The sequence below is a fragment of the Podarcis melisellensis genome (genome assembly GCF_964234715.1).
Source record: "Podarcis melisellensis genome assembly, chromosome: 10".
NCBI classification, from domain to species: domain Eukaryota; kingdom Metazoa; phylum Chordata; class Lepidosauria; order Squamata; family Lacertidae; genus Podarcis; species Podarcis melisellensis.
Genome location: NC_138542.1, coordinates 5,025,295 through 5,048,214, shown reverse-complemented (window position 1 = coordinate 5,048,214; position 22,920 = coordinate 5,025,295). Strand labels below are relative to the sequence as shown.

The window sequence follows — 22,920 nt, the reverse complement described above, 5'->3', positions numbered from 1 at the left end:
ATTTATGTGCTCTGCCCCTAGACCCCATGTGTATGCTTGTGGTAGCGGCACCAATGCGGAAGGAGTGACACACATAATCTTTGGGGTTCCGTCCACACAACCTTAGCTTTTTGAAGTACTGGAGCAAAATGGCTGTAGTCTACTACACAGAGCTGTACTTTTTTTGCGCCCCAGGGGGGCCATCGCATGAAGGTCTTAACAGCAAGAAGACACCACATCCTGGTCTTTCATGGGGCAAGGGCCATTGAGAGAAGAAGCGGCACCCGTGCACTCGCCGCACGAAGGGCACCAAATAATGTATTTTGATTACTATGGAATCTCATTAATGGAGGCCACGATTAATTCCATCATTTAAGAAGAAAACTTCCAACACCACATTTTGGCTGCTTAACCAAGGATAAATGTGGTGTAACATAAAATCACATTAGAGCTTCTTCTTCATTTTGCAAGGGTGACCCCCCATGAGGCAAGGTGTGCTGGTCCCAGGGGAGGTTACCGCAAGGCGTGGTCAGAGTCCGGTCCTGGGTCGAGGGTCTGGAGACTGTCCACCAAGGGTGAAGCGGGCTCCAAAGCAAGAAGCCGGGCGTGGTCGGGAACTCCAGAAACACAGGTCTGGGACCAGGCTGACTGGCCTTTATCTTCTCTGAAGCCAGGGGCGGTCCCGGCCTAGAGGTGACCCGCCTCTCCTGGCCTTAAGACGAGCACTCCTCCTGGGAGAAACCAGTTCCCTTCGCCTCTCTGCCCTGAGCCTCTGCAGCTCAGGAGAGACTGGAGGGTTACTGAACCCAGGGGGAGACTCACCTTCCCCACAGGGCTGGGAGAGGCGCACCTGTAGGCAATGGGTCCTCAATCGCCTCCGGAGCCAGAGTGGATTCATCTGGTGTCTGCTCCTGAGGATCCGGCACAGGTACAGGCGCTTCAGCATCAAGGCCCTGTCCCGGCTCAGCCGGCCCTGGGGGCAGGGACTCCTGTGCAGGCTGGGATTCCTCTGGTTCAGCCTCTGAATCAGACTCCCAGGCCATCACACAAGGTGAGCCAACCGCATCAGTCGGCAGGATCTACATGGCAAGGAATGAACTGCCCACTGCTGCTGTTGCTCTGGTGGCAGCAAAAGGTGTGGCACACTCCTTGGAGGTCACATCTGCCACCTCCTCAGCAGCCACCCCCCTCCCCCATGCTGTCTGCTAAGCCACTGCTAATCTTCATTCACCTCTTCTTCCCTGGCCAGGCAGAGGACCTTTCATGGTTCACCTCAGGTGCCCAAATGTATTGGGCTGGCTCCAGCAGGTATATAACACAGTCATTGTGTAAAGAGCACAGAGAGAATAGAGGACTACTAAACAGGGAGAAATTGGTATTTCAGTTTATTGCAGATATGGGAGAGAATGGTCCTATTTCTGTTGGAGACAGAACAGGGAACGAAGTTTGACCTATGATTGTTTATTCAAAATCTCTCACCCTGTTGCTCAGGATAAATATTTGGTTAGTAGATGACAAAGTGTGAGTTCTCACTTTATTATAAAGCTGCTCTGGTTTCCCATTTTATATATTAAAAAACACAGTCAAGCTACTGAGAGCCAACTTGTGTTTTCTTCCCAGAGACTGTTTTGTTGCATTCAGTGAAAGTTAATAGTTAAAAAAGAAAAGAAAAAAGAAAGCTCTGTTTCAATTTGGATGAGTGGTAATTTGTTACCCATCTCTGTGCCACAAGCGAAGTCATTGGAAAAGTCAGGAGCAGAATCCAGATGTTCTGCTGTCTGGTTTTATGCTGTGAACATTGAACTATGATTTTCAGCAATCAAGACATACTACATTTTGCAAGTAACATTGTTTTCTGCAACTTGGTACATTATTTATTTGTTCCATGTATTGCTTTTTTCTCACAAAAAGGGACTTAAAACAAAGTATAGAAACCAAACATTTAAAAAGGGCAAAAAAAAAAGCTATCTAAAATGCTCACCAATAGCATAATACAAAGGCAGATCCAACTCAAACCCACCTTCAGATACCTCTCACTGACCCACCCCATAATCAAGGCTGTACAACACTTCACCCTTCTATAGGATAAAGGTGGGCAGACTTCAGTCTTTGGGGAGTGAAGGCCACTTCTTTATTAGACCCAGGAAGTTTATCAGCCAGAGCAAGACACAAAATGGTGGCTCAGGAACAGAGGTGCTACAACTGTGCCATGGCAGGTGATCTGCTGGACGTTTTGGCTTTTTCAAAACCATCCACTACATCTACTGGCTCTGGTTCAATACAGACACTGAATGCTATTTCATGGCCTGTCATACCTCGTATCAAACTAAAGACTGACCTGGCAAACTTACCCATTTACCATTTCTACTACAGACCGCTTTGGCACCTTATAAAGGATTCCACAAACGCAGTAAGTATCCCTCATTTGCATGCAAACGTGCACCCAATTTTAGTGGACTTATTAGTACATTCAAGACTTGAAGGCATCACAGGGGTCTAACAGAACATTAGATAACTGGATTGTTGTTGAACATTTCCCCTGTGGTAATTGCAGCATCTGTTCAGATTGTTGTAATAAAGTATGCAAATTGACTTTGTTTACACAGGTTTCATTTTCCTTGGCACAGAATTCAGATGAATTTTGTGAAGCATTTAAAAAAAAATTTAAATGGTAGAGTACAGACAACTATATAGCTATGGATTATGGATATACAATTTACTGTAATCTTCTGCTGAAATAGCTCCTAAAAATCAAGTCCTTGTCCTCAGGCTTACACAATCTAAAATACATGAATATTGTTGGCATCCATTGGTCTCAAGAGACAATGTAATGTGCCTCTGGGGGTGAAGTCAAAATGCTCCATTAAGGGTACCAAAGTGACCTCCCTGGAGTGCAAGCCTGGGCAGTGAGTATGAAGGTCCTGAGCTGCCCAGACAGCAAGATCCCCTTCTTTGCCTTTGTGTGTGCATTTTCCCATTCTTTTTAAAATGTCTGTGCAGGGGGAGAGAAAGAGTTAATAGGTAGACCAATAGAAAAGCCAGAGGCGGAGCCCACCTGTTTATAAAAGGGCTTAGCCCGAGGTTTGGGTTGGTTGATTGGGAAAGCAGTTGGCAGGCAGTTGGAAATAGACAGTTAGTGCAGTTGGTTCTTGTGTGAGGGGAGGTAGAAGAGTTAGAGACAGGATAAAAATAAGGCTAAGAAGGTAAAGAGTAACGACATTTTGAATGCAGTTAAAGTTTATTTGTGTTTGCAATAAACTACACTCTTCTATGTTAACTTAAGAACCCAACTGAAACTAAGTGATTTACCGGGGAAGACCTGGTTGGTGGCAGCGGATTAGTGGTGTACAGGTCAATAGTCCGTGAGACGACCGGGGGCTCTGTACAAACACCACAGCCTTGCTGATGTGGTCCAAAGAAAGAAGAGCAATGTTTGGCACCTGCTTCACTGCAGGAGTTGCCAGAAGTAGTAGTACAAGGTGCCATCCAGCCATCTTAGGGACTCCACTCCAGATTTGTGTTGGGTTTACTCCTTAGCCCTTTCTCCTTCCAAAGATATTCTGCAATGCAGTGGTTTAAAATCAGTTTTCTTTCTGCTAGATGGGCCACCTTCCCAGGTTGACGAGCCCCATCTGCCCCTCACTTCCTTCTACTGACCGCTGGACCCACTATTGGTCTTGTCCGCTCAATCAACTTCGCATGCCCCCGATACTTATGATTCATTATTGATTTATCTTACTGTTGCCTGAGCACACACATATAAATGTATTACCAGTCAAAGTTTCAGGGAAAGCATGTCACAGTCATGCTGTGAATACTTTGCATTAATTCTGTGGGAGTCAGACCAGGATTTAACAATTTATCAGGTTTCATCCATGAGAGACACTAGAAAACAAATATAAACATCAAGCTAATTTTCTTGGAGACAAAAGTGCTACTCTTTTTGTTACACAGGCGGCATCAAGCCCTAGAGAAAGGGGGGAATGTAAGTCTGTGCCCCAAAGGCTGCATTTTGCCCTTGGCCTAATTCCATGGAGGTGACAAGGAGGGGGCAAACAGGAGGAAGGGGGCTGGCAGAGACAGCATGCAGAAAGTGGTGCCCTGGCCACATTTGACTTCAGCATACCCATTTTGGGTTTCAGTCCTCATGTCCTGCATGTGCATCACCCTTAAGGGAATGTGGTTCTCAACAGAGTAAAGGGTTCCTCAGAAAATCAGCTACAAATTCTCTTACAAACATCAGATCACCAGCAACTATGTTATCCTTAAAGGTGCAGGTTCACAGTTTGTGGGGGTTTCTGTGTCCAGATCTATCACTGGAGGCCCAGATAGCCCCCGTGCCTTTTACCAGCTGCACCTGGTTCAACAACCATGGCCATTCCAAGACCTGCAAAGCCCTGCCACAGCAGTTAAAGTGTTGGGTGCTTCAAGTCTGGATTGTTGCAGTGCACTCTACGCGGGGCTTCCCTTGAGCTTGATCGGAAGCTGCAGTTAGTTTAGAACGCTGAAGCTCCCCAGGGCTGGCAAGGAAGCAGGCAGTTTGCAAACTGAGTAGCAGCCGCTGCCCTTTCAGCCTGCCTTCCTCTCCTCCAGGCAGAGACCGCTTGTCAGGAGCCCTCCAGCGCTTGGCATCCTCCCACTTGGCCCTCTCTGCTGCTCTCCACCCTTGCTGGGCTCTGGCTCAGCTTTGCACACTGCAAACCCAAAGATCCACCGCCTTTGTGGGCCGTGGAGCCAATGGCTTCTCACCCACCTTGCCTTACCCCGCCGCATGCTGCCTGCCTGAGCCAGCCACCCGTTACAAAAACAGACACCTATTATCAAGGATACTACTCATTTCATACAAACTGAATCAGACATTTTGGTCACCATGTATGTACACTCCTTGTATACGTCCATTCTCTTAGATGTGGCCAGGATCTGTCAGGGACTGGTCTGAGGAGGAATGGCGGGGACCACTTCCCCACCACACTTCCCAGAGAAGAGGAAGACAGCATAAATTTACAACAGTGGTTTGCAGAAGGTCATAGTTCAGAGGCTGCAGAGGGGAGAAGCTGGGAAATATTAGGAGATGAGCAGGAGGAAGAATAACAACCAGGGGAAAAACAGCTGACAGACTCTGTGTCATTAGAAAGCCTTCCAGATCCCCCCTCTCCCAGGACCCGGCGGGCACTGAGAGTAGGAGAACAGAAAGCTCAGAGGCAGAAAGCACAGATGCTGATGCAGGCATGATGTATAATAGGAGACGGAGGGGGTGAGACTTTACTCAGAGCAACCACCATTATCTGAGAGACTGCATCCTAAGTCTCTCTCTGTGAACGTTGAATAAAATAGTTTGGTAAGAGCTTCTTGTTTTTTCCATTACTGGCAGCCTGCCATGAGGGAGGTAGATCAGATTCCCTGAAGCCTGACAGGATCATTCTGATAGATACATGGGAATGGAGCTGTAAGTTGGGCTAGTCATAAACAAAATTCAGTAGCTCACTCTTCAGCAGAAGCAGAGTATGTTTTTGCTGCAGAAACATGCAAAGAACCACAAAGACTTGACAAGATTTTAGAGGATCTGGGAATGCCAGATTCTAAGCCCATAAAGTTTATGGAAGATAATCCTTGTCTTAAATCAGTGCAAACAGAGAAGACAAATACATATACACATAGCCATAAAATGTCATGTGGTAAGAGATTTGAGCCAGAAGGGGTATTGAAATACAGTACAGTGGTACCTCAGGTTACATACACTTCAGGTTACAGACTCCGCTAACCCAGAAATAATGCTTCAAGTTAAGAACTTTGCTTCAGGATGAGAACAGAAATTGTGCTCCAGTGGCGCAGGAGACCCCATTAGCTAAAGTGGTGCTTCAGGTTAAGAACAGTTTCAGGTTAAGAACAGTTTCAGGTTAAGAACAGACCTCCGGAACGAATTAAGTACTTAACCCGAGGTACCACTGTACTGTCCAACAATGAAAATGATATTTTAACAAAGCCTTTCTTGATGTTTTGGGAGTTTATATGCTAAATTAGATGTGATAAATTCAAATTAGGAACAGTGAGAATGGGATTGTAGGAAAAGCACTGGAGCCTAATATGATTACAGTGGTGCCCCGCAAGACGAACGCCTTGCAAGATGGAAAACCCGCTAGACGAAAGGGTTTTCCGTTTTGGAGGCGCTTCGCAAAACAAATTTCCCTATGGGCTTGCTTCGCAAGACGAAAATGTCTTCCAAGTTCCTGCGGGGTTTTTCCCCTCCCCCCTTTTCCTAAGCCACTAAGCCGCTTATCAGCTGATCCGCTAAGCTGATAAGCCGCTAAAAGCCACTAAAAGCCGCTAAACTGCTAATAGCGCTAATCCGCTAAGCTGTCAATGGGCTTGCTTCGCAAGACGAAAAAACCGCTAGACGAAGAGCCTCACGGAACGGATTAATTTCGTCTTGCGAGGCACCACTGTAATAGAATACCTGGCCTTTAGTGAGCAGAGCTTTGTGCTGTACTCTAGAATCGGCCCTTCCCTTCAGGTTGTCAGTTAGAAAAGGCTGTTCCTTGCCTCAGTATCTTTCATTTCAGTTAGTATGTTACATTTTTCTACTATTAAAGCTTTGTTTCATAGATATATACATGAGCTGTTTACTTCACTGGATGAAAAGACAAACTCTGCTAAAGGAGGAGAAGGTGTAATATCTTTTACTGGGTGAGTGAGAAGATATTTCCCTGACAGGAGGACTGATTTTTAGTCACCTTCTCCACAACAGCACATGCCTTCAGGGCCTCAGCAGTAATCTTGGTGATGGCCAGAGTTTCCATATTATGAACAGAAAGGATGTTCCTAAACAAGTACAGTGGCACCTTGGGTTACATACGCTTCAGGTTACAGACGCTTCAGATTACAGACTCCGCTAACCCAGAAATAGTGCTTCAGGTTAATTGCTTCAGGATGAGAACAGAAATCGCGCGGCGGCAGGAGGCCCCATTAGCTAAAGTGGTGCTTCAGGTTAAAAACAGTTTCAGGTTAAGAATGGACCTCCAGAACGAATTAGGTTCTTAACCCGAGGTACCACTGTATACTCCTTCCTTTCTTTGGGACGTCTGCTGCCACAATGCCTAAGAAGAAGGCTTCCTTTTTTTTAGTAAAAATTAATCTAAACCTTTTATAAAGTTCATTATAAATAATTTCCCAAAAGCTTTTGATCTTTTTACAATTCCACCACATATGATATATTGTTCAGCTTCTTGGAAACTCGTGGGCATAGCCAGGGGAGAACAGCTGACCCAAATCTAGTAAATAAATAAAAATATTTAACTACAAGTAGAAATTATATAAAGATTTTGACAGATTTTTCTAAGCATTTGGGGTCAAATGAAAGTAATTGAAAACTGTTGTTGAGATATTTCATTCCAAATCTGCTAGACAGAGGATAATGCCCCCCCCCCCAAATCCTGGCTACATCCATGTATATATGTATATTTAGTGCATTAATAATTTTACTTCACACACACACACACTCACATTGACAAATGCACTGTTATCAAATCTGTTTAAGAATGAAATCTGAGCAAACAAAATCCTGGACAGCTGCTGTAGACAGACACCAGTCCTGGTGTCTGCAAACAATTCTGCTAATAAGATTTAATGGTTCCAGTGAATTATTCTCAGCTACCTCCGTTCTGCCACAAGCTGTGTTTATAACAATGCCTGATAAAAAAAGTTCAACAGAATCTGTGAATATAATTTTATTCTTTCTTTGAATACACTCTGATGAGCATGTTTTTCCCCTCAAAAACAAACATATTTATTTTATGCTGGGTATTATAGCCTGAAGGTCGTTCATGAACAGGTTACTACTGCAAACAGGGCTATGTACAGTGGATAGACTTTAGGTCTCTACAGAAGCAGCAGACGGGAACATGGGAAGATGAGGAACCTATTTCCTTCTCATCAGATTCTAGTTGTATAAGATTTGGTACAATATATTGATGCGATGCAATGGAGCTCAAATTTAGTGACATCTACCAGAATATCCCAATCACAATAGCTTCCTTGCTAATATTCTTAAATCATTAGTGAATCAATATTATACAACGATCACTGAGTGATTAGTTTCTTGTTTATCTACAATGGCAGCTTAATGCAAATTCTACATTAACATAGCAACAGAAAGAGCACCATTGAGTCATGCAATGGCTTATTCATACTTTGCTGCATGGAGGGAAGAATCAGAATGTATTACATCCTTTTCCCTGGCTTCATTAGTAATAAATAGCAATAAATCATGAAACCATGATTTGACCCTTCTTCCAAAACAATGAATTTAGATTAGCTCAATTAATTGGTAACTTCTGAACGGTATCTATAGTCTGATGTAGATGCATATAAAGGACTCCAGTTCACATCACATGTGAGCACAGCATTCTGACACTTGTAAAGTCCATATGCAGAGACCCGGTGTCTTTTTAGAAAATCCTTGTGCTCAGAAAAAGTTGATGGGAAAGTATTTAAAAATAATGCTCAGTACTCACATGAGCCCAAACAGACAGGAACACCAGCACCAGGAGGAAATGTACGGTACATTATTCCACCCTGATCATGTCAATGCAAAGGAAACACAATGTGGACAACACTGAGGTCAATGGGCCATTGCTATTCCTAGGGTGCAGCTTTTTAACAGGAGAGATGAGCCAAGCCGGCTCTTTGATCTGTTTTATATTTATTTCTTTTGTGGTTCCCTTTTGTAAGCTATATTGAAAATCTAAATACACATTTTCAAACAAACAAATAGTCATTTCTTTCTCATCCCGGTATTTTTAAACAATATATATTTTATAAGAATTTCCACAATTTCACATAAAATTCCAATACCCCCCCCATCAGGGTCGCATAGTTGCTCTCTTCACACACAAACAGTAGCAGCCAGTTACAGATAGGTAGCCGTGTTGGTCTGCCATAGTCAAAACAAAACAAAATTCCTTCCAGTAGCACCTTAAAGACCAACTAAGTTAGTTCTTGGTATGAGCTTTCGTGTGCATGCACACTTCTTCAGATAGAAGAATTGTGTATCTGGAGAAGTGTGCATGCACACGAAAGCTCATACCAAGAATTAACTTAGTTGGTCTTTAAGGTGCTACTGGAAGTAGCAGTCAGGTCTGTCGTTTTTATAGCTTTTATTTCTTGCTATTTCCACAACTGGGCATTTCAATCTGTATCGTTCTCGTCAGTTGATCCCACTGATTTACGGCGTCTTTTCCAACAGCTAAAGCAGGGAATTTTTTCGACCTTCTGCCTACGTTCACATAATCTCCCGATGCGCCTTGCGTGAGGGGACTCAGGTCTTTGCCCCTCCTCTGACTCGGAACTTAACCCTTGCACGGTCTGTGAACTTGCCTGTTCACTTTCCTGCCTCTCTTTTCTTTGGGTTCCCTCCCCCTCCGTGGGCTGTAAATCCCCAAAACCTCTGCTTATTCCTGGCTCTCTTTCATCTTCGGTAGCAGGGTTTGCTACCTCTTCTTGCTGCTGCCCGTTCAGTTCAGCCTCACTGGGGTATCGTATACTAGGGGACTCAAGAGTGTTCTGAAGTCACCCTGACACCTACTTTCCATCCTGTTTTCCATGGTGTTTTTTTATTCTATCGCATTGCTGCACCCTAACCTCACTTTTTTGTATCATAGCAAAAATACAACAGTCTCTAATTATTTCCATTGCTCATAGTTCAAATCCTGCTAGCGAATTCGTGGTATTGTCATATTTCTTCAAATAGTCCTAAAAAGGCTTCCATTAAACATAAAACAGTCATGGTTAAGTTGTTATTTCAGCTGCCAGCTTTGCAGATCTATTCTTTGTTTATCCATTCTTTTCTGCTGGGAACTTCTTCATTTTTCCATTTCTGTGCATAGAGAATCCTAGCGGTGGTAGTCACATACACAAATAACGTAACCATCTTTTTTGGAACTTCTGACCCTATAACCCCAAAAGCGTCAGTTTTATTTTGTTTGTTTTTCTTTGGGGAGGGTGTATAATCACTTTGAACATCCTTTTTATCTCGTCATATATCATTTCTCCAAAACCCCTTGCTTTCTTTCAGGTCCACCACACTTTCTCATCCTGGTCTTCTTTTATCTTCTTCCAGCTGCCCATGATTGTCAAGGAGGATTACCACTGTCTCCATATGATCTCAGACTCGAGCACCAAAGAAGAAAACACTTTCACCAATCGTCAGCCTCGCCACAAAGCGTCTGAGCCTGGTGGTGGACAGCTTGCTGGAGTGCTCAGCAGAGTGCGATGAGTAAGGGCCTCTAAGAGATGAGTGTGTTAAGGGGAAATACTATATAGAAAGACATAAAATTAGGGGAGATTGCTTTGCAAAAGGTATATATGCCAGTGTGCAAAGTTTTCATGATGTGGAAATAGGGAGAGCTGAATTTAATGCATGTGCCATATAAAGTTAAAAAAAAAACCTGACTTTTTTAAAGGAAAATAAGAAAAATTCTCTTTGAAAAATTGCAGAAGAGCCACAGCGATATGGAAGGCCTTAGCCACCGATCCTTATACCAGCAGCAAGCTGATGAAACCCATCCTCAGAAGGCTTCAGGATAAAGACCTCAATTACAGGCGATGCAGCATGACACAAACTCCGATAGTGGTACAAAACCATTCCGTTTTTCTCTCCTGGATTGTTCTTGAATGGGAGCTGGATGGGGGTGGGGGCTTCTTGCTGGGAGGGGGTACATCTTAATAACTGGTCTAGCAGCATCTTAGTGGTCCATCGCTGTGAGGCTCAGTGGCAGAGCACCTGCTTTGTATGTAGAAGGGTCCCAGCATCTCCAGGTCGGAGAGTCCCCCACCTGAAACCCTGGACAGCCACTGCTAGTCAGTGTAGACAACACTAAGTGAGATGGACCAGGGTCCTGAGTTGCGTCCTGCATAGAGAGTTGGGAGATCTTGATCTGATGATGACCTCTGCTGAATACCCTTCTCCTGTCCTGAAAATACGTATCTCAGGCATCACAGGCCGGGGTAAAGAGGTGCACCTTCAGTGGAACACTTAGCGGTTCTTCCTGCCAGCTTCAGGCTTGTGCATCCTTTGTCTCTTACTCTGATGTTTCAGGACCTTGTTCACATCATCCACAGAACAATACAAGAACATTGCCAGATAACATGTGCCATCCAAACACTAAGAAAAGAGCCATAGGGATGTTTTAGGACCTTGTTCACATCATCCCAGGGGCAATACAAGAGCATTGCCAGACTGGCATGGGACTATATGCATCATCCCAACTCGAAGAAAAGAGCCATAGGCATGGCATTCGACTTGGAGGTGAGGGCCGGAAATGAGGAACGTCTGCAGGCGCTCCTGCTTTGAAACAACTGTGCCCAGGCAGGCAAGGAAAGCAGGGGGTGTAAGAAGGTCTCGTGGGGGGGGGGAGGGAAGCATGCAACACACCTATGTAGGAAACAAACTCCACAATTTACCACTCTTCTCTAAATCCATTTGCATTCATCATTGTTTCATAAGAACAGGGCAGAGCAGATAATGTCTACAGGGAGGGTGGAATGAAATCTGCAAGAGCAAATCTGGATTCTGGGGTTGGCTAAAAAGAAAGGCAGGCAAATGAAGCACTCTTGCTTTCCACAATTTATATCTGGGTTGTTTCCTGCCAGCTCCGAGTTCTGCAGGAGCACTGGAAATCATATTCAGCAAACTCTGCTGGCTTTGGAGATTCATTTACAAGATACTGCCCTGCACTCTCAAGCATCCCTTCCTTGACAGAGAGAGCTAGATATGACTTGGGTGAAATCGGAGAGGAGTAGAGGGTAGTGACGGGGGGACACAATCAGGTGGGCGGGGTTCAAGTAACCCTGGTGGTGGTGGTTGTTGTGCAGGAACACTTAGCGGTTCTTCCTGCCAGCTTCAGGCTTGTGCATCCTTTGTGTCTTACTCTGATGTTTCAGGACCTTGTTCACATCATCCACAGAACAATACAAGAGCATTGCCAGAATGGCCAGAGATAACATGCGCCATCCCAACTCAAAGAGCCATAGGGATGTTTCAGGACCTTGTTCACATCATCCACAGAACAATACAAGAGCATTTCCAGACTGGCACGTGACTATATGCGTCATCCCAACTTGAAGAAAAGAGCCATTGGCATGGCATTCTACTTGGAGGTGAGGGTCGGAAACGGGGAATGCCTGCAGGCGCTCCTGCTTTGAAATAACCGTGCCCAGGCAGGCAAGGAAAGCAGGGGGTGTAAGAAGGTCTCGTGGGGGGGGGGAGGCACCATTTAGGGCTGGCACGCCTGCACTCTGCCTGAGGCAGCAATTTCTCCAGGCCTTGGATATGAACTGAGGGCAGCAGGCATTAACTAAGGGCCATCATCAGAGCAAATCCACCAAAATCGTTGCACCAAAAATCGTCATGCCAATTAGCTGCAGCTTCTCCTCCTTTAGCTCAAAATTGCACAAAGTCGCTCTGTCCCCCCCCCCTTTCTTTGCCAGGGGCACTCATACTCTCCAACATTCCTCGGGTGAAAATAGGGACATTTTCTGTAGCCAAGGTTTGTTCCTAGTTTACTAAGTATGGTCCCGTGAGCCAAGAGTAGTGAAACAGGCACAATTCGCTTGCACACAGTAAATGTGCTTTATGTCAGTGATGAACCTGTAGCCCTCCAGATGTCACTAGACTCCCGATCCCACCACTATCGGCTATTGAACATAGAATTTGGAGTTAAAAACATCCCTATTCTAAGACATACAAAAGGAGCTAGTATTCCTCATAACTGCTTTTTAGTGCTTCAGACAAGAAACAAAACAGTAGAAAAGTATAACCAGTTAAACAATCCTAATGGCAGTGAAAAAGAGTTACTGGTAGGTTGTTTGCCTTGTTGTCGGGATGTGGTAGAAAGCACAGCATCTAACAGAAGCTTAATGTGCCAGATATTGTAGTAGAAGACAAAGTCTCTAAATTGGCCAAAACAGTGGAATTTATGACAGAGAATGTTAATGCTGCATGGGAAATTTACGTCTAAATTTTTGTTCCAGAGTCAGAAGATATCTAGAAAGTGATTGAGTGGATGGCCAATTTGTTGCCAGAATTGGGCATTTTGAAAGACGCGCTCGACCGCATACATAGGGTCGGGAAGCTGAGAAATGAGTCAACTTGGCCGAGAGATGTGGTAATGTGCTTTGGGAGAAACACAGAGAGAGCAGGTATTCAAGGCAATGAAAGACCTCGATAGACTTGATAAACTGTTGTATAATGGCAAGAAAGTGATGGTTTTTGATGACTTATCTCTGGAAACAATTAAAAGATCGAGGCAAACTAATAGAGTACTTACAATTAGCAAGGAGTATGGGGATAGTGAGAGGAAACTCAACACAAGTAAATAAGGAATAAATAATTAAGGAGTACCTCAAAGGGTACTGCGACAATAAAAGCTTCCTGGCAGATATTGAATGAGCCATGCAATACAAAGTATCTGTTAGAAAAAGTTAAATTACGTTAAAGAAAAACAACTTTACATAACTGTGTAAATAATAGTTTAATTGTAAATCAGCACAACGGGTTTAGTTGGAAGTTTCTTTTCTTTGCAGATTCGCACATAGTGTTTACTATATTTGATGGTTGTAATTTACTTCTTAATATGTATTTTAAAACTTTTTTTCTATCTACACTCATTTCTTTTTCTTTCTGTTCCTTCTGTCCTTTTTTCTATCTATATTCTTTATAATCTACAATTAAGTGAATGTTTGTTGGTATTGTATGTATTTTAAGATTTCTCTTGCTCAATAAAAAGGGGGAAAAAGAAAAAAATTACTGTGGTTTTTCTATGTTAAGTACTATTGAATGTTTCATAAAGTTTGGTCTGTGTCTTCTGGGGGGAAAGAAACAAAAAAACTGTACTTTCTTAATGCAGTTCTCAAACAGGAGAAATGTGCAGTTGTGCCACCAGGGGCACTGCAGGGAAAAGCCTCCAGTTTAGTTTGTGTACCTTGGACCTCCTACAATTGAGTAATTGTTGGTATACAGAAGGTGATAGTTTCTGTCCTCCTCTCCAGCCTTAACTTGACAGGTAAGAGGGTAAATTTGTCTGACAAATTAGTTTCTCTTTTGTAACCCTTAAATGATGCCTGATATCTTTGGGATCCCTGGATCCTGAATTAGAATTTGAGGATGAAGTCCATATTAATCCTGATGTGCATCTTGATTCTGGGGAACCCCAGTGTGACACAAGGAAATGTATTTGTAAAGCATGAGAAAATGCCACCCTTTACTATGAACATCCTAGAAAGGTAGCTGACATGTCCCTCATTCCAGGACTGATCAAGGACCCTGATATTGTGTTGGCAGGCCTGCTATATAACCAAAGTGGCCTTTTTACTACACCTCCTTCTGAATTGAATGGCACCTCCTACCGGTATTTCCAGTTTTCCAGAACCACCCAAGGCTTGTGTTTTTGTTGCTATGCCTCTGGGGCATGGAACTCAAAATGGAAAGTTTGGCACCAGGTACAACGCCACCAACATAAAGGTTGGCTAGGAAATTATACACACTGCACCGATAAATTTTGGTTGGGGGTTCCTTCAATACCTCCTTCCAAGGAAACACCACACCTTCAGATCTACATCCATACTTTCCCCAATATACAGTTAATTTCACCAGACAAGGATCCATCTATTCTGGATGGATGATTAATGATCCAAATCTATGGTTCCTGTACAATGGGCTTACTACTAACTACCACCCTGGTAATTACCAGTGTGAGGGAATCGGAGCCTTCACTTTCCCTGTGACTGTAGAGACTTTCCTTCCTCGTGCCTCTAGAAACAGGAAACAGAGGGAAGTCCAAGGGGAACAGTGTAGTGATGAAATCTACCTGACCCATTCCATAGGTGCTGTTGGAGGAGGCTTTGTTAGTGTACTAACACTAAATATATATCCAGGAGTCATTTCTGAACAGAATCGCGAAGCCCTTTCCGCCTTAACATGTAGGTTGGAGAAATGTTAAATGGACATAGGAGTATTTAGGAAGGGTTGTGTCCACGCTTATTGGTTTGATTTTGCTGCAATTTATGAATATGTAATGCCTAAAGCTGTTTGGAAAAAGGTAGATAAACCGAAAGCACCAGAGCTCCAGCACCCAGTCTTTGGAAACCATTCCACTGGGCCTTAGTGCTGTCAGCAATAAAATTTTACTTTCTTTTTCTCCACTACTGTGTCTGTGATTTTTGAACACACCTTGACCAGGTATCGGGTATTTAGGTAACCCTTCACTACAGAATGAGAAACTGCATGACCAGTGTATGCATGCGTACCACCGTCTATTTGGTCATTTGCATTTCCAGGCAGTAGCCAAAATGCCAAGCATGGTTGAGGCCATGAAATTGCAAAATTGTCCTTAACATATGAAGTGTTTTTCTTGTGCAGAAAACAAAGCTAAGCAAGCTCTCAAAGGTGTAAAATCTGGGAGAGAAGCTAAGAAACCTTATGAAGTTATACATGCTGACTTGATTGGACCTCTAGCACTCTCTAAAGGCAACTCATGTTTCTTCATCAAACATATCTGGAATAGGAATCTATGTGCTGCAAAAGAAATCCGAAGCTTTTTCCAGGTTTCAACAATTTTGTTCATGGCTTAGAAATGTACACGATGAGCATGTACGTTGTTTATTTACTGATAGGGGGTGGAGAATTTTGTTCAGAACAGTTTGAATTTCCTTACTGAACAGAGCATAGAGCACATGACTGCCACGCCCAGATCTCCATGGCAAAATGGTTTGTGCGAACGAGTGAGCCAAACCTTGCAACAAGGTGTAAGAACTCTGTTGCACGATTCAAGCCTACCCAATCCCTTTTGGGCAGAAGCCCTATCCTGTTTTTCTTACATATACACAATCGCAGATACCAATCGGCTATTGATTGCACCCCATATGAAATGCTTTACAAAAAGAAGACATGTGAAACATTTAAGAATTTTCAGTTCAGAGGTATGGGTACACTTTGCAGAACAACAAATTGAACAAACATGGCCAACATGGCATTTTTCTGGGTTATGAAAAAGGTTCCTATTGTGTGTTAATGACTGACACAAAGGTGATAAGGTTGACGAGAAGCATGGATTGTAACCCAAAATGGGAAACAGTTGGCATTTTTCAGTGTCATCCCATTTCAGATGATGATGTGAAAGCAATTAAGATAGAGGCAGATCCTGTTGTTGCTAATGATAATGCTGATGCAGATTCTGATGACACAGATTATCAAAGTGCAAAAGCCTCTCTTAAACAATCAGATGAGTCTGACACTGATTTAGACACAGCACCTTTGTTTACATTAGATCGTCATTCTCCCAAGGAGACACCAGACCCAGAGCACCAAAGAATCTTTCGTAGATCTGAAAGAGCTATTAAGGCCAAACCACGTAAGCGGTACTCCAAAGAGTTTGCTAAAGCTGCTGTTACTAGCAACTTAGATTCAGTTTTTGAACCAGCCAACTACAAAGAGGTTCAAAATCCGCAAAGGATGCCGAACCTTGGCTAAACGCCATGGAAGCCAAGTTAGTTTCCCTAAAGCAGAGTGACACATGGGAATTGGTTCCAGCAGAACCAGGCATGAAATGTGTTGATAGCAGGTAGATTTACAGGACAAAAACTGATCAGAATGGTAAAATAGTCAGGTACAGAGCCAGACTAGTGGCACGTGGTTTCTCTCAAAATACCTGATCAGGACTATCATGAGACATACTCATTGACGGTAAAGTTTGAGAGTATTAGGCTGTTGATGAAAATTGCTGCTGAGGAAGGTATGGCTATTACTAATCAAGACGTAAATACTGTGTTTGTATATGGAATTCTCACTGAGAATATTTACATGTTACTGCCAGATGGAGTGCAAATAAAACAGGATGGTTTGTAAACTGGAAAAAAAACACACAACCTTGTATGGCTTAAAACAAAGCTGACAGAAGTGCTGTTTTCCCTAGGTTTTCAGCAAGGGAAGGCTGATTCTTGTGTTTTTGTGAAAGAATCTAATCAGCACAAGCTCTACTGCATTTTGCTTTGTAGATTTTATCTTATTTTTGTGGAAAGATGAGATTATTTACAAAAACACTCTAGCAAAGCTGCAGAAACATTTTGATATGAAAGATCTCAGAGAAGTCAGCAATTATCTCTCACTAGAGGTAGAGAGAAACACACAAGGTGATGTTTTGCTGCATCAGACACAAAAAATCAGTGATGTTATTGAAAGGCTGAACCTGAGTGATGCTAATGCTATAGACATCCCCATGGTTCTCAGGTTATCAACATGATGCTGATGTTTTTCCTGATACACTTTTCAGGAGTGTATTAGGCAAACTCAGTTTTATCGCAAGGTGTACAAGACCAGATATTGCTGTAAGTGTAAATCTGCTCAGGAGACATGCAAACCAACCCACAGTTTAAAGAGTGGAAGGCGCTGAAACGCATAGCAAGGTACTTAAAAGGCACTCTGCATTACAGGTTGAGGTTCACCAGCCAAAAATCTGGAGGTCTTGAAATTTATGCCAATGCCAGTTTTGGCAGTGATGCAATTGATGGTAAAAGCACTTCAGGTGTGTGCTACTTGTATAATCAATGCCTATTTGATTCGTCTTGTAGGACGCAGGTAACAGTAAGCATGAGTTCTTGCGAAGCATAACTTAACACTAACTCTTTCCCTCATGGACAGTGGTTATTACAACTGTATGAGGATGTAAAAGTGAAATTTGCTTGTCCTATTCAAGTCTATCAGGACAATAAAGCTTGTATAGCTTTACTCCACTCTGAAAGATGCAAACAGAGAACAAAGTATCTACAGATTAAGCTTCACCGAGCTAGAGAATGCATCCAGAAAGGAATTGTGAAAGTGTCCTATATGCCAGGGAAAGAAATACCTGCCGATGCACTAACCAAAGTTGTTAACAGAGAACAACTCACTGTATATGTACATAAATTGCAAATGTGTTAGATTCTGCAGTGGTTGGTATGAAAAGGGGGAGATGGTTGATATTTCACCCCCTCCCATTGCATCTCCTGATATGGTGTTTTGAGAAAGGAGGGGGTGGAAACTGCTCTTCCACTCTTGACTGTGTGCGAAGAAAGTCTTATCTATGTAGTGACTAGATGGCAGAGTGTGAGCTGCAACACTCATGCAAGCCAGTAGTTCTTTAGTTTGTAGTAGCTGTTAGAAATAAAAGGAGTTATGCTTCAGCTAGCTTCCGCGTTACTTATACTCTGCTGATATTTATACAATGCGCAGTTGTGAGTCCAGTGCACTGAGATGAGACCTGCTTTCCAGGATTGGAAGGTCTCTGCAAGTGCTCCAGTTGCCTAGCCCAGTCGGGGCAGAACCAGTTACCGAGCCCAGTGGCTGACATCGGTTGAAAGGCGTACTGAGTTAGACGAAGTCAAAATCATCATTCGAGAAGGGATACGGTCTTGACAGTGTTCCAAGGGCCATAAAGAGGTTTGGAAGGCCAGTTCAAGCCTTGACCCTGAGGTTCTACACCCCTGGTTTACAGGATAGCAGATTTAACCGCAATCAAGATGGTTGAGGCACCATGGCAATTGGCATCTGTCTGTCTCTAGAGTCGATGGAGGAGTGTGGGGGGGGGGTCAAACTGTCAGAGCCTGCTGTGGCAGTAGAGACCAATATTGGAGGGTTTTGTTTTGTTGCAGCTGGGGCAATGAAAGCATCTGGTTGTGCTGCTGCAGATACACCATGGCATTTCTTTTCACTGTGGTCCTCCTTGTGATCATTCCTCATCTTGTCACTGCTATGAATGCATGACCCGATTGTATTCCGGGCACTGCGGTCATATGCAAGGGATGACCATATGGTGGGATTGATGCTTGTAGTCTTTATGTCACGTTTGCAGACATATTTGTAATGGAGAGTTGGTCTACCAATGAGTTGGGTGCCTGCTCCCTATAAAGCACCTCCTTGGGGAGCCTGTCATCTTCCATTCTGTGAACATGACCAAGCCAGTGTAGATGTTATTGAGAGCAGTGTGTGAACATGCTGGGAATGTGGGCTTGGTAGAGCACATCTTTGAGACTGACCTGCCATATGATGCCCAAAATCTTCCTGATGTAGTACATGGGACCATGGTAGTTCCCAGAATAGGGTCCCCTCATTCCCCTAAAAAAGGAACTTGAGAAATAGGACACCATAAAATAAGTTTGTGGTATCCTAAAGAGTAACAAATTTACCATGGTGCAAGCTTTCTAAACACCTTAAATATGGCTGAGAAAAAGTACTGATGTGATATAAAAATACTATGCTAGTCAATAATAAATTTACCAAGGTAATTTGATACCAAGAAACCAACAATTCACCTTCTGAACTGTGCTGCAAATTACTCTTGTACTACATGTGTTTTGTTACTTGAAATTGATTTCTTTATTGTCATTTGTATATCCACTCTGCATATTCCCATGACTTATAGGAAGTGTTTAACAAGGTCAATTTTTATACTTGACCTGTAGTCAAGCTGGCTATAGGCTTCACTGGAGGAAATATTTTAACTCTTTCCCTGCTCGACACACTATCTGCTTTATCTTGTCACAGGGTTACAGCTGCATAATAACCCTTGTAAACCAGACACCTGGAATCCCAAACAGAGGAGAGGAAATTTTTGCAAAGCTATGTATCCTAAAATAATCCATCTTTGTAAGCCATTTTTACAATGTGCATTTGCATGGGCAGCTTAATGGAGTATATGCATTTTTGTATACTTTGTAGATTGGAAAATGGGACTGCAATTTTTTTGATAGAATTTCAGGGTGAACAATGTTTTGGTTATCATAGGGTTTTTCTGAAGCCCTGGCCTTAGTATCCCTACTCATTTTATTTTTCAATTTAAAACTTTGGAACCTACAGGTCTCAACACTGAATTTTGATTCTTTACAAAAAACAGTGCTAGATCAATGTTTAGAATGTGAGGGGTTAATCACTCTGAGATTGCAGTGTATTTGTAAGTGTAAGAGACCACCCATGCCCCCTTTAGTCTAGAGCTTGTTCGCTGTCAGTAGCTTGGAAAGATTATGTGCAATTATTTGATGAAGATAAGGATGGTACTTTTGGAAAGCCTCATGGTAGCTTAAACGGCATGTGATTTCATTTGTAGAATTACAAAAGCCATTACTGAAGCTGTGAGCCCGGAAAGGGACAGGTTAGTGATAGAACAAATACTTTAAAGTAGTTTGAACTTCATTTAAAGCATTAAAAAACATTAACTCGTAACAAGACAAAATATAAATTAATATTTATATATATATTGTTAGAGACAACTCTGCTTGTAAAGAAGGTTTCAAAGAAGTTATCAGCCTGGGGAACTTGTCACAGAGCAAGGGGAAGTCATGAAGAAACACACCCTACACCTGCAAGTAAAGAAGGAATCAAACAAGCAAAGACTTTGCCAGGGTTTTTGAATGCAGTTTTGAATTGTGTTCTATAATGAATGCTGCCTTTATGCTTTTGCATAATTATATTAGTATCCCCACTAACATTAACATCTGTAAAAAATAAATCATCTGGTTTAACCATATTGTGATTTTCCATGCTTTCAGATAAGAACTGTAAAGCACAAGTGGAACATAGGAAGTCGCAGGGCCAGAACTCTCCAAACAAACCCTTGAAGGCTGCCCAAATTCAGTACAAGCCCAAGCTATTTTCGTCTGAAATGGGGCACAAATGATACCCAGTTAGGACGTCTGTAGGGGAGACTGCTGGAGCCATCCAGGGGCATCTACTTTGGCCCAACCCCACCTGAGACTCATAGGGTGGAGCTGTTGCTTAAATATTTACTTCTGATTCTTCTAACATTTTTGTGCAGACTATCCTTTGCCTTTTTGGCAGGATCCTAATGTCTCTGGTTTTTGTTTTGAAATGTCAAGTTTTTTGTTTTTTTAAAGAAATGCATTGTTCATGCTTGATTTTGGATGCTTATTCTTCGTATGCTGCCTTAGGTGGCTTTTTTTGGCTGACAGGCAGCATATAAACAAACAGTACCGTGACATAATAAAAAAAGCATTGCTGCACTGCTCAGACACCATTCAGACTTCCTGGCCTCGGCTATGCACCCATCACCACGCCTGCAATGCTGCTGCCTGAAGGTCGGTTTACCCAGTTCTGATCAAATTATTCATTTATCAGCCAGCTGTTATTGTATTCAGATGTTGTAGTTAGAGATCCCTCCAGACTGCAGCTTTCCAGCAATAAGGGTGGCAACACATGATGAAAGGAACTTCTAGCAATGGGATTGAAGCCGCAAACTGGTTAGCTGTGCTGATACTGTGACAATCCTACCACTATTTTTGGAATAGTCATGGTCAAAATGGGGGTGGAGATCCAGCTTCCAAAATTGTGTTGGGTGTTTTAGTTCTGTAAAATAGTTAAGTCACAAAAATACTATCGTTGCTAGAAAGCAACAATCTGAAAAGTCCTGAAGCATTCAAGCATTCATCGCACAAAGCAAAACTTCTCTGATCTCATCTGCTCACACTATCTGGAATGTCCTTAAGTCTTAAATGTGCTATTTGGACATTATATAAGTGAATGGGTGTTTTGTGAGATCTTTCACACGCATGTGTTTCTCATTTATGACCCTGACAAGTCAGTCACCAGTGCTCTGGAGAATTGAGGTTAAAAAGCTGCTCTTTTCAGGTAGCTCACTGGTTCCAGGCTCATTTAGCACACCAAAACTGGATTTAAGAGGATAGTTAGATCATTAACTGGGTTCCCTAAAGGAGAAATCTAATGAGTTACGGTAGTTCACCTAAATAGTGAGGTTCAGAGTAAACTTAAATCCTTTCACACTATACTTTTGGCTCACAAAGTGACAGAAATAATCACTTGTTTTGTTACTCTAATACACATTTTAAGGTAGCATAAGAAATATCTAAGTTTTTTGGCACCTTAAAGAATAACATCACTTCTAAATCCACCTCCTGCATATGATTGAACATTCTAATCCATTGTGTGTATATCATATGCATTTACTTTGCAATTAGCTCTCAATTTAAAAGCCATGAATATAATCATTTTGTACTTTGCAAGACACAATTACCAGCAGAACAGTTCAAAATATAACTCAAGACCAGTGGGGATTTTAGGGTACACTCAAGGGTATGCGGTACCGGCACATCTTTTTGTTGTTAAAAAGTGTGACACTTGCTGCAACAACTTCATGGTGAGTACTGGCACCTATTTGTTCTGGGGGGGGGGGAGCACTGCTCAAGACTAAGGTTATCAATATTTATTTATTTTTAAAGGACTAAGGTATGAAAATGCAAATTGTGCATTGGATGATGCTTTATTTTTCATGAGCATGCACTTATGCTAGAAATTACCAGGGGATTTAATTTCTGGGCATCCCTGAGGTGGTCACCACCAAACAACACATTTGGCCCCACTCCTCAGGCTTCTTGCCTCTGACTTATTTCATTCAATGTGATCTGTAAGAAGGTAGATGCAAAGGCCTCTTTACTTTGTGTCTTTTGTCATGGGAACAACTTGCAAGATCAATTCAGGGAACAAAATCCATTACTTGAAGAAATATCCCTTAGTGAGCCATTATGTCTAAGCAAGTGGATACTGGTTGAGTGCTGCAATTAATGAACTGACACCTGGATGATTATAGAGCCTGAGGTAACGGATGGGTATTTCAGGCTTCATTACATCTGCTTTTGTACAAGTTTGCAGGCAAATTTGAGGTCAAGAACTTGAATTTCCAGCAGACTTCCACTTTTTCTTCTTTTTTTGGCATTATCTAATTATAGGTCACCTACTTCTCAAAATGCTGTGCTGACACAAAACTGATTAAAATTACTGGAACTTGCTACTCTAGATTGTTCAGAGGACTGCAGGTGTTTTGTATAATTACGCAACTGTTAAATAAAGTATTTCAACACTGATGTTAGGTTAAGGTCATCAAAAGG

The 22,920-nt window shown here is 42.5% G+C and overlaps 1 protein-coding gene and 1 long non-coding RNA gene across 4 annotated transcripts in view; one reads left to right on the top strand and one right to left on the bottom strand.

Moving 5' to 3' along the window:
* LOC309379024 (guanine nucleotide-binding protein G(t) subunit alpha-3) overlaps positions 1-22,920 on the bottom strand; it is a 657,481-nt gene that overhangs the window by 514,650 nt on the left and 119,911 nt on the right. The gene's annotated exons all lie outside the window — the stretch shown is intronic.
* On the top strand, positions 6,698-15,502 carry LOC309379060. The gene is made up of 5 exons (XR_014172331.1): positions 6,698-8,688; positions 9,459-10,249; positions 10,471-10,606; positions 11,072-12,132; positions 13,006-15,502. It is a non-coding gene; the product is annotated as an uncharacterized lncRNA (long non-coding RNA).